Below are 10,570 nucleotides of genomic sequence, written 5' to 3'. Positions count from 1 at the left end.
GTTATTGTACTTGCCACGTGTAAGCAAAACGTTGAAAATTATTGAAATCGGACTAAAATAACGGCCGATTCTCATATAACGGTAAATTTAAGAAATGCTTGAAACTTCAATATTTCGAAATTGAAGGACGCTAATTTACTCAAAATTGATACACCTCGGCTTACCATTTAGCGGAAGGTTTCGGAAGGGTGAAAAAACATATATTTAATACTTGCGCCGGGTATTTAATGTTCGGCTCCGCCCGAACTTAGACTTTCTTACTTGTTAAATATGAGTGTTTTTACTCTCTAGAAGATAATTTACGATTTTGCATTTTGTTGATACGCGGTTTTTTACTTTAAACGTCGATATGTAAAGCAAAGTATCCCAGTAGAAATTGGTTGTATGCATTCATGAGGAATGCCATATAGCAAGCGAGTAAATGAATTAGTGTGAAGAATTCATGCGTAGTCATGAATTTCCACAAATGAATTCAAATTCTAGCGACGTACGTTGTTGTTGGTTTAAGTACATTTCTTGATAAATTTGGAGTGGAATTTTTGTAGTATTTTCAGTCTTGTACAAAAATTTTAGTGAACGGATGTGTTGTGTGATATTATTTTCAGCAATAAACGGGCTTTTACAAGATATGCATTTGCATAGGTAAATGCTACTTTTTTGTGTGTCCCCGTTTATTAAAATGTATCAGAAAAGTAGCATTTAGATGTGGGGATACATATCTTGTAAGAATGCTTTAATACCGTTCTATTAATGCGTTTCCGTATGTTGAAACATTAATACCGCCATATGCATACAGCAGTAGTATGTGATTAGAGTACAGCAGTAGTGTATGATTGGAGTACGCATACGCTCTGAGAAACCACGCGTGTTAAATTGAAATCATTCATTCCTCTTTCATATGATACCAAATTTGTTTAATTTGGACAGGCGGTTTGGTTATTATCCGGAAAGGACTTTTATTTCGGAGTAATATTCGCAACAACCCTGATTGAAATGAAGGTTCATTTATATTGGCATGTATATAAAATCCAGACAAATCAAAATGCAGACAACAAATAAAAATAATGTTAATTTTTAAAAAAAGCGCCGCAGGTGAAATTTTTAATTCCAAATTTTCACTGAAGAAGGTTAAGGGTGGATTCGGGAATTGTTTAGAAAAGTATTCCCAGATTTTGAGCTGTTTGAGGGGTAACAAAAGAAAGGGGCAATTCGCTGATCACGAAAACCGGCTACAGTGGCCACACTATTTTTACGCAGATCTCTCTACGAGCCTAACTACTACTTAACAGACACGATTTTGATTTGCAAAAATTGTATACATTTTTTCCCCTACTGTCTTTATTTTGATTTGTCAGTATTTTAATTTGTCGGTATTTTGATTTGTCTGTGTTTTGATTTGCCGGTATTTTGATTTGTCTGTATTTTGATTTTTCTGCATTTTTGAATTTTGTCTGTATTTTGATATGTCTGGATTTTGAATTTCCGGATTATGAATCTAAACCTATACACATCAGCAAGCTCATGCCACCAACAGCGATGTCGTATGCATACAATTTCTACTGGGATGTATGTATGTGTGTACTATACATTAATTTTGAGTAAATGAAAACCTATGATGATATTTAGCAAACGATTTACAATATTCTGTATGAGATTAGGCACTATTTGAATTGCTTTGTAATGATGACGTGCGAAATAATTAATTTTACAGCAATTCACCTATTTATGCAAAGATATAGGTAAGTATGTATGGACTTAAGTTTGATTGATCCTAAATTACGTATTTGCATTTACTCATACTTTTATGCAATTTGCGGCACGACAATTGGATAATACGCAATTTATGACTTACATGCATACACACATGCATACATACATATGTATGTGTGTAAGTGAAATCATGACGATGGGAATGCACCCTGCAGAAATGAATTATCAACTGATAAAAAATAACCAACTTGGAGTTAGCTTTTTTGAGGGATATAAAGCAAACTTGAAACTAGTTGAAAAGTAATGCAGGAGTAAAGCAGACGTAATCGTAAGACTTCACAACTATTTTTTCGAATTGAGGACAAATAAAAGGAAGATCGAAATTTTACATTATGATTTAGAAGTTATATCTGACGGAGTTCGAATATGGGACCACCTAGAGCAGAATATGAAACAAATGTGAAATGTAATAAAATAAAGTAAATAAATAAAAAACTAAAAAGTTTACATCAAATGCAGGGGTAACAACCCTTGACTATTTCGCGGCCATCGCCATGGAAATATTTAGCCTTCCTCACAGAAAGTATGCAGATATTTAATAGTTCTTTCATCAATCAATCAACTTCAAGTTAACTTATAGTAAGATAAATTTCCCGCAGGGCAATTGCACATTCCTTATGTATGGAGATACATATACATATGTATATGTATGTGATGTATTTCTGCGCGCAAAATTGCCTACGTTAGTGTGCAGGTAAGTATGTACATAATTGCAGACTCATCAAATGCACTTTATAACCGCTAATCCACAGGCATTTTCATAAGAGTTATTAATTCACCTAAATACTTGAATGCTCTTAAACACACATATACGCCCACACAATCGCAAAGCCATAGCAGTTCATTAGTTTTGCATTAATCAATTAATACTCGCTAAAATTGCATTGAAAATCCAGTAATAAGTTAATTCATAATTCGCAGAGTGGCCTCGAAAGGTGAAAGAGAAAAAATAGTGCGATTGCAAAACTAGGTTGAAGTAAAAACCCACAATTAGTTCGGGGGGGTATCTAAACAAATGTGCCTCCTAAAAAAAGCTTTCCACCGCTTTCTGTCTACTCTTCATTTATAAATACAGAAATTGTTGCTTAATACACAAACCCAAGAAAATGTGGAAAAATTAAAGCAAGTAAAATGTAGAGGGGAGAGCAGAAATTCATTAAAAAATTCTTTACAAAAAATTTATTTAAGTATGTTTGTTTTCTAAATATAAGTAAATACATAAATAATGTATTAGGAATGCCCTTCTTTAGCCAAAAATTCTTTTCATTGGTGCTGCTTCCTACGTGTTTGGTCCCAGACCCAGCGCCCAACCCATGCTTGGGCTAAGTTCAGTAGTAGAGCTGGTTTTACCAGATTTCTGGAAAAAACCCTTAGTAAGTGAATCGAGACTCATCAACTTTGCGCTTTCGATAGCACCGTGCGACAAAAACAAAAAAATTTCAAACCTCTCGAAAGAATCAATATACTTCCGAAACTGCGTTTTAAGTTTTTCGCTCTGACGCACAGGGTTTTACCTATATGGAGGCAGATGGGAAAAAGTCGGGGTGACAGTTGATTAAATAAACCGGTTGGACTTAAAGAGGGAAAAATAAGTAAGTGCGCCTGGGCCACACTGTGGAAGTGAAACTTACGTTACTTATCTATCTATACATACACACATCTGCTTTTGCTTAAGGTTATATTTTTTCGCTTTTTTTCTATCAATGTATCAATGTTATTCTGGTTTTCCATTATCTTCATTTTTATCTTCATACTCTAACGATATAACGTCCATTAAAATATCGATAAAATCAATAAAAATATCGATGACAAAATCGATAAATATCGATAAGAAAATCGATAAATATCGATACATATTGATAACAAAATCGATTTATATCGATAACAAAATCGATAACGAAATCGATAAAGATCGATAACAAAATCGATAACAATATTTATAAATATCGATAACGTTATCGATAAATATCGAAAACAAAATCGATAAATATCGATTACAAAATCGATAAATATCGATAACAAAATCGATAAATATCGCTACCAAAGTCGATAAATATCAATAACAAAACCGATAGAAATATCGATTATTTAATCGATAAGTCTCGAGAATCTCGAAAATCCCTAAATAGTTCCCAGATTGAGTCCCTGTGTCTCTCTCTATATCCTTTCCTCTTTAATTACCTTTATTTTAATCTTTCTTCCCCTATCTTCATCTTTACTTTTATCGGTATTCTTATCCTCATCTTTTTTTTACTTTTATGTTTATCATTTTCTTCATCAACATATCGAGCCCTAACCGCCAAAATAACGTAAGCGACATTTTTTTCAAAATTTTCTTTTTGATGCAGAAATATTCCTAGAGCATCTAGATACATTTCTGCATCAAAAAGAAAATTTTGAAAAAAATGTCGCTTACGTTATTTTGGCGGTTAGGGCTCGATATTCCCCTTCACCTATGCCCTTATATATATAAGTAAAGTGTTTAAAATTACCTTGGTCTTCGTCTTTACCTTTATCTTTACACATCTTTGTTTTTGTTTTTGTTTTTACCTTTGCCTTTATAATTTTCTTTATCTATGTACGTACTCACCTTTACTTTCATTCTTGTATTGTTATTTCTAAGTGTTATCATCTAAGCTTTTATTAGCAAGTTTTTGTTAAATTCATACCATATGTATACACACAAGAAGTACTTGTTTCAGCCCCAACCACTTCCGTTGCACCATTTCCGTTGCACCATTTCCGTTGCATCATTACCGTTACATTATTTCCGTTGCATACACACAAGAAGCACTTGCTTCAGCCCCAACCATTTCCGTTGCTCCATTTCCGTTGCACCATTTCCGTTGCATAATTTCCGTTGCATCATTTCCGTTGCACCATTTCCGTGTGCAATTTCCGCTGAATTTTCCAATTCACTCCCACTCAACCAACCGCCGCTAAAGAAGTTTCACTTCAATAAGTCATATATTCAAAATTTCACATCGTTTACTCATCCCTCCTCACTCAAACGGCACATTTCCAAAAAAATAGTGCAATAGGCCCGATGTCGACTGATAAGTTTAGTTGCATTTGGCGGTGAATCCATTAAAGCAAATGTTTCTTTTTCCACTGTACTGCTTTACTATCAACAAATGTTCATTGTGTGCTATCCGGATACGCTTCGAAAAACTCGTTCTTTGATAAACCTCGCCGTGTAACTTTTCAATTCCAGAACTTTTCCTATTATTGCACTATGGGTAATTTGATCAGTTTAAGTTGCCAAAAGCCGCTTTTCGTACTTACAAAAAAAACTTTTTGTCCTTAGTACATATCTGATCAAGAAAACTTCAAACCAAAAACTGGTATCTTTTGTTTTTGTAAAAACCGAACGACAACTGCTTAGCAGGCGGTAAAATTCGTTGTCTGTGAGTGAAATCTTGGAATAAATTTTGTGTTGTCTATTTTTGAACAACCATATTTAAGTTAGTAATTGTATAAAAAATAGAAAAAGCCCATAGTGAATAAAGTAAAAAGTAAGCACTTTTAAGATCCAGAAGTGTTTTTGTATAATATTTTTTTTGGAGAGAAAAATACATGCTTCTGTGAATAAGATTTTGAAATGTTGGTTGTAATGGTTGTGATTAGACTATCAAAAACTTGTAAAATGAAGAGTGTTGAGTTTAATCTGTCAATTTTATGTTGCGATAATTTTGTTCTTTCAATGACTGCTTCTTTTAGCTATTCAGCGGGCAATTTAGGAAACTCAGAGCTTTCAGGTTTTCAATTAAAATAATTGTATTTGTAACTAAGCGGAATTTTTTCCTTTAATGTAGATATTTAGAACTGCATTCAAACTTTTTCAATAAAACCGCAATTTAAATAGTGACCGCATTTGACCCATCGGTCATCTAGGGTTAAGACGTTTTTTTTTTTGCAAAAATGTGAGAAATCGGATACCAATCAATAAAAAATCATATTCTTTTAAATAATCTCCTTGTTTAGTCATAATAAGTTTGGCAAGGAAACTGCACTAGAAAAGCAGAATTTTTACTCTCGTTATCCAAGCCAAGTTTTTTATCTTAGAGTTAATCTGCCAACGTTATGGCGTACCTATCCCGTCTTACCCTCGACATGGAATTGCATTGGCTTTGTAAAATTAAGGGATCATCAAAGATAAGTTCTTATAAACTCTGACAACGTTGGCTATTTTAGTCAGGCGCTTGACCAAATTTGAAGAATTTCCAGACGAGATGCAATGACGAACTATCAGGGCCTTATAACGGCATTGGACATTTCGCACAAATGGATGATTATTCTTTGGTGAAAGAACCCTTGGTCCCGGGCATGCATGGGTAGAGAGAAAAGGCAACAGCGTCCACGTGCACGTGACGAAGGACTTATCTAGTATGCTTGCTGTGAGTAACTGCCGTCCCATTGCAAAGATGTGTGGCATTAGGAAATAAGACGAAAATCTGTACCACCCTTGGTTCATGCACGCATACGCACGTACTTATATACATTCATACCTTAATAAGAAGAGTAGTATGTACTAAAGCTTAGTTGTAGGGCTACTCAAAAACTACTACTCATGGAATACATAAATTCTCTTTGAACACAACAGCTTTGAGGTGATTGAACTTTAAGCAATAATGTGTTAAGTGGCTATTGGCGCACTCCCTACATAACGCTTAACATTTACTTACATACTATTTATATGTTATTACTACTGTCAAGCTTTTCATATTTTTTCACGTCTTTACTACCTACGAAAACAAAGAAAAACATACATTTACAAATAACGAGGCAATAAATAAGTTTTGTAATGAGAAACCCCCGGCTTTTGTTATTGCATTAGTATTTTTTTCCTGCAGCCCTTAAGATTTGTGAAGTTAATTGTAGTAATGAAGGAAATCCCTTTAGTATTCTGTTCTTGCTATCGTAGAATCTATGGAAGTTTTTGCGCGTAAATTAGCGAGATATTTATTTAATCACACATTGTCTAGTGCAATCGTATGTAGGACAACTAGGAATGTGCACATCAACCAAAATTAATCAGAAAACTGTGAAAAACTGAGAAAAACTGAAATGAAGTTAATATATTTTTGTTAGAAACAGCGTATTTGTTGCTGCCAGTAAAAGCAAAAATTTCAGTATTTATGGCAGAATCAAATGGCTATCGGCAGCGGTACTTAACAGTCTCGATTGTTTTGAAATTTCATACAAATGAATGTTCTCGGCTTTATTGATCATTATATACATGCATATCTTTGTTAAACTTATTATTCGCTCTATTTACTGCTACTTAAAGAATTAATTTTCCATTAAAAAAAATCCAAAATGTAAGCAGAGCAGCATACAATAATCAAAAATTCCAATAAGAAAGATATAGGGATGCAAATTTTAACGAGTAAAATCGATTGTTTCGATGCATCGGAAAAATCAACATAGATGCTAAAATATATCGCCGGAAAAACATCGATATATGTCTTAAAACTTTTTAAATCCTAGTTAAATTCATGATCAGTCAAAACAAATTTTTAAAGTCAATGAATAAGTTTAATATAAAGCAAGTTTTGGGACGGTAAGGTTATGTTAACTCGGCTTACACAGATGAAAAAATCACATATGTTAATCATCCGATGATAAATTAGACAGAGTGTTTTGAAAGTGCTGCGATAATAGGCCGAAAGGAAGGCTTTAAAAACAAAAAAAAAAAAACATGAAATATATAAAAACGATATTTTTATCTTTTTTCAAGACGTTCCTTTCAAGTGTGGAATCACTTTGCGCTGACTCTATTGACCTCTTTGCCAGAATCATCAAATTTTCTATTAAATTAAAAGTTCTTATGTTAGCCAAAAGAAAATTTTTTAGCGTTTTTGCTTGCCTCTAAATGCATTTGCAACTGCCATAACGTCAACAGCTTTGGTGCCTCTTTTCAGGAAATTTCGGGAACGACGACCCTCTTCTTGATTGAAAAATCATTTTCATCTTACAAACTAGACACAAAGAGAAAAAAACAAGCTAACATAAAAACACTTTGACTCCTTTTTCACTCCACATTCGGAGCGCTCCGCATTTGGCTAGCTGGGGCCTTACTTACAATTAAATTGTAATGTAAGTGACCAAAAAATTTTTTTTCAAGAAATTTTCTTTATAAATTTTTTACTTAAGTCCTCGTCTTTGTTTATTTGTTTTAGAGCCATACAAACCGGTGTAAATGAAAGCAATTTTTGTTCATTATCTTCTGTGTGTTTCTAGTTGCTATTACACGCTTCAATTTTGTTGAATTCAAGTTTTTGTTTCTTTAAATGGGAAATAACGAAAATGTCAAAAGCAATGCAAGTTACTTCCTCTCTCCCATATAAATAAGTATGTTTAGCCAGAATTGAATCATGTGAAATCCGTCTAAGAAACCTCACAGGGTTTCGCTCAAGATTCAGGAATTGGGGGAAAATCTCCTGACAGCGTTTTTGGCATTAATTTTCTGTGTGAACAAAACCTTGTTACTGGTATATAAATTTCCTGTAAATTTTTATACCGTTTCACATTCTTGTAATGGGTAAATTTTTTAACCGTCTCATAAGCAGGTAACCAAATGTGCAACACCAGAATTTCTACTAAACTGCATAGCAGAATTGCTGAATAAATTAAAACGTCACTAAGGTGCCTACTGCATTTTTAAATATTAACCACCTTGCCATTTTTAGAACTATTATCGATTCACAAAACTCATTCCTAAGTAAAACACCTGATTTATAAACTCACCTTTCCATCGCTCAATACCAGGGCCCATAATCCATATAAGTAAAATAATTTGGATCAGTATTTATTCATTGTTTCATTATTTTTATTTTTTTGCGCAACGCAAATAATTATTTTATAATTTTTGTTTTTTTTTTCGCTCATAGATAGTAATTATATTGTAGGGACGCTTATTTGAGTGCAATAGGGTATAGTCGTTGCGCAGAGTCCAATAGGGTATAGTCGTTGCGCTGGGTATGCAGTTACAGTTGCATGGCTATACTCAATCCCGACTCTTGCGTCCTCGTTCGCGCACTCTGGGCAACGTGAGCAACCCATGTGCGAGATGCGGTAACCAATCCGAGTAGAGCCTTGGGTCACAGGCAGAAAGAGAGGGAGCTTCGGTGGGGCCACTCCGACTTATTCGGTTTAAGGGCTCACTGAAGTCTGCAGCCCGACGACTGGAATTTAAGTGTGCTGTGCCCAATCCACAAGAAAGGTGACCCCGCCATTCGCGCCAACTACCGCGGGATCAGCCTTCTAGGCATAGGTTACAAGGTCTTATCGAGCGTACTGTGTGAAAGACTTAAGCCCACCGTCAATGAACTGATTGGGCCTTATCAGTGTGGCTTTAGACCTGGCAAATCCACCATAGACCAGGTATTCACAATACGCCAAATCTTGGAAAAGACCCGCGAGAAAAGGATCGACACTCACCACCTATTTGTCGACTTTAAAGCCGCTTTTGACAGCACTAAAAGGAGTTGCCTATACGCCGCTATGTCTGAATTTGGCATCCCCTCAAAACTTATACAGCTGTGTTAAATGACGTTGAGCAATACCACCAGCTCCGTCAGAATTGGAAAAGACCTCTCCGAGCCGTTCGCCACAAAACGGGGTTTCAGACAGGGCGACTCCCTTTCATGTGACTTCTTTAATCTGATGTTGGAGAAGATAATAAGAGCTGCAGAACTGAACCGCTCAGGAACAATTTACTACAAGAGCGTGCAATTGCTGGCTTATGCCGATGACATCGACATCATCGGTAACAAAAACCGCGAAGTCTGTTCTGCCTTTTCCAAGTTGGATAGGGAAGCAAAGCGCATGGGTCTGGTGGTAAACGAGGACAAGACGAAGTATCTCCTGTCATCAAACAAACAGTCAGCACATTCGCGCCTTGGCACCCACGTCACTGTTGACAGTTACAATTTCGAGAAAGTAGAGAATTTCGTTTACTTGGGAACCAGCATTAACACCGATAATAATGTCAGCATTGAAATCCAACGTAGAATCACTCTTGCCAACAAGTGCTACTTTGGACTGAGTAGGCAATTCAGGAGTAAAGTCCTCTCTCGACGTACGAAAACCACGCTCTATAAGTCACTCATCATGCCCGTGCTGGTATATGGCGCAGAAGCATGGACAATGACAACATCCGATGAGGCGGCTCTTGGGGTGTTTGAGAGAAAGATTTTGCGGAAGATTTACGGGCCTTTACGCGTTGGCGACGGCGAGTACCGCAGACGATGGAACGATGAGCTGTATGAGCTTTACAACGATATGGACATAGTGCAGCGAATTAAAATACAGCGGCTCCGCTGGCTTGGTCATGTCGTTCGAATGGACACCGACGCTCCAGCTCTGAAAGTATTCAACTCGGAACCCGCTGGTGGTAGCAGAGGAAGAGGGAGGCCCCCACTGCGATGGAAAGATCAGGTGGAGAAGGACTTGGCTTCACTTGGCGTTTCCAATTGGCGTCAGTTGGCACAGAGGAGAAACGACTGGCGTGCTTTGCTGAACTCGGCCAAAATCGCTTAGGCGGTTACAGCGCCAAAAAAGAAGAAGAAGAAGAAGAAGACGCTTAGTTGACACAAAAAAACACCAAGACACGTAAACTTAATTTGGCGTCGCAAATTACGGATCTGTATTACCATTTTTCTAGATCAGGTCATTTTGTCAAGAAGAAGAAAAACTAATTTCGTTATTTTTAGTAAAGCACATTAAAATGGTGTTTAAAACTATCGTTCCTGTTTTCTCTACTAATATTACCGTAGTGAGGATCTCATATTTTTTC

The sequence above is a fragment of the Rhagoletis zephyria genome, unplaced genomic scaffold (assembly GCF_001687245.7).
Source record: "Rhagoletis zephyria isolate East Lansing unplaced genomic scaffold, Rhagoletis_zephyria_1.1 Rzeph_scaffold_00010, whole genome shotgun sequence".
Taxonomy (NCBI): Eukaryota; Metazoa; Arthropoda; class Insecta; order Diptera; family Tephritidae; genus Rhagoletis; species Rhagoletis zephyria.
This window is presented reverse-complemented; position numbering follows the sequence as displayed.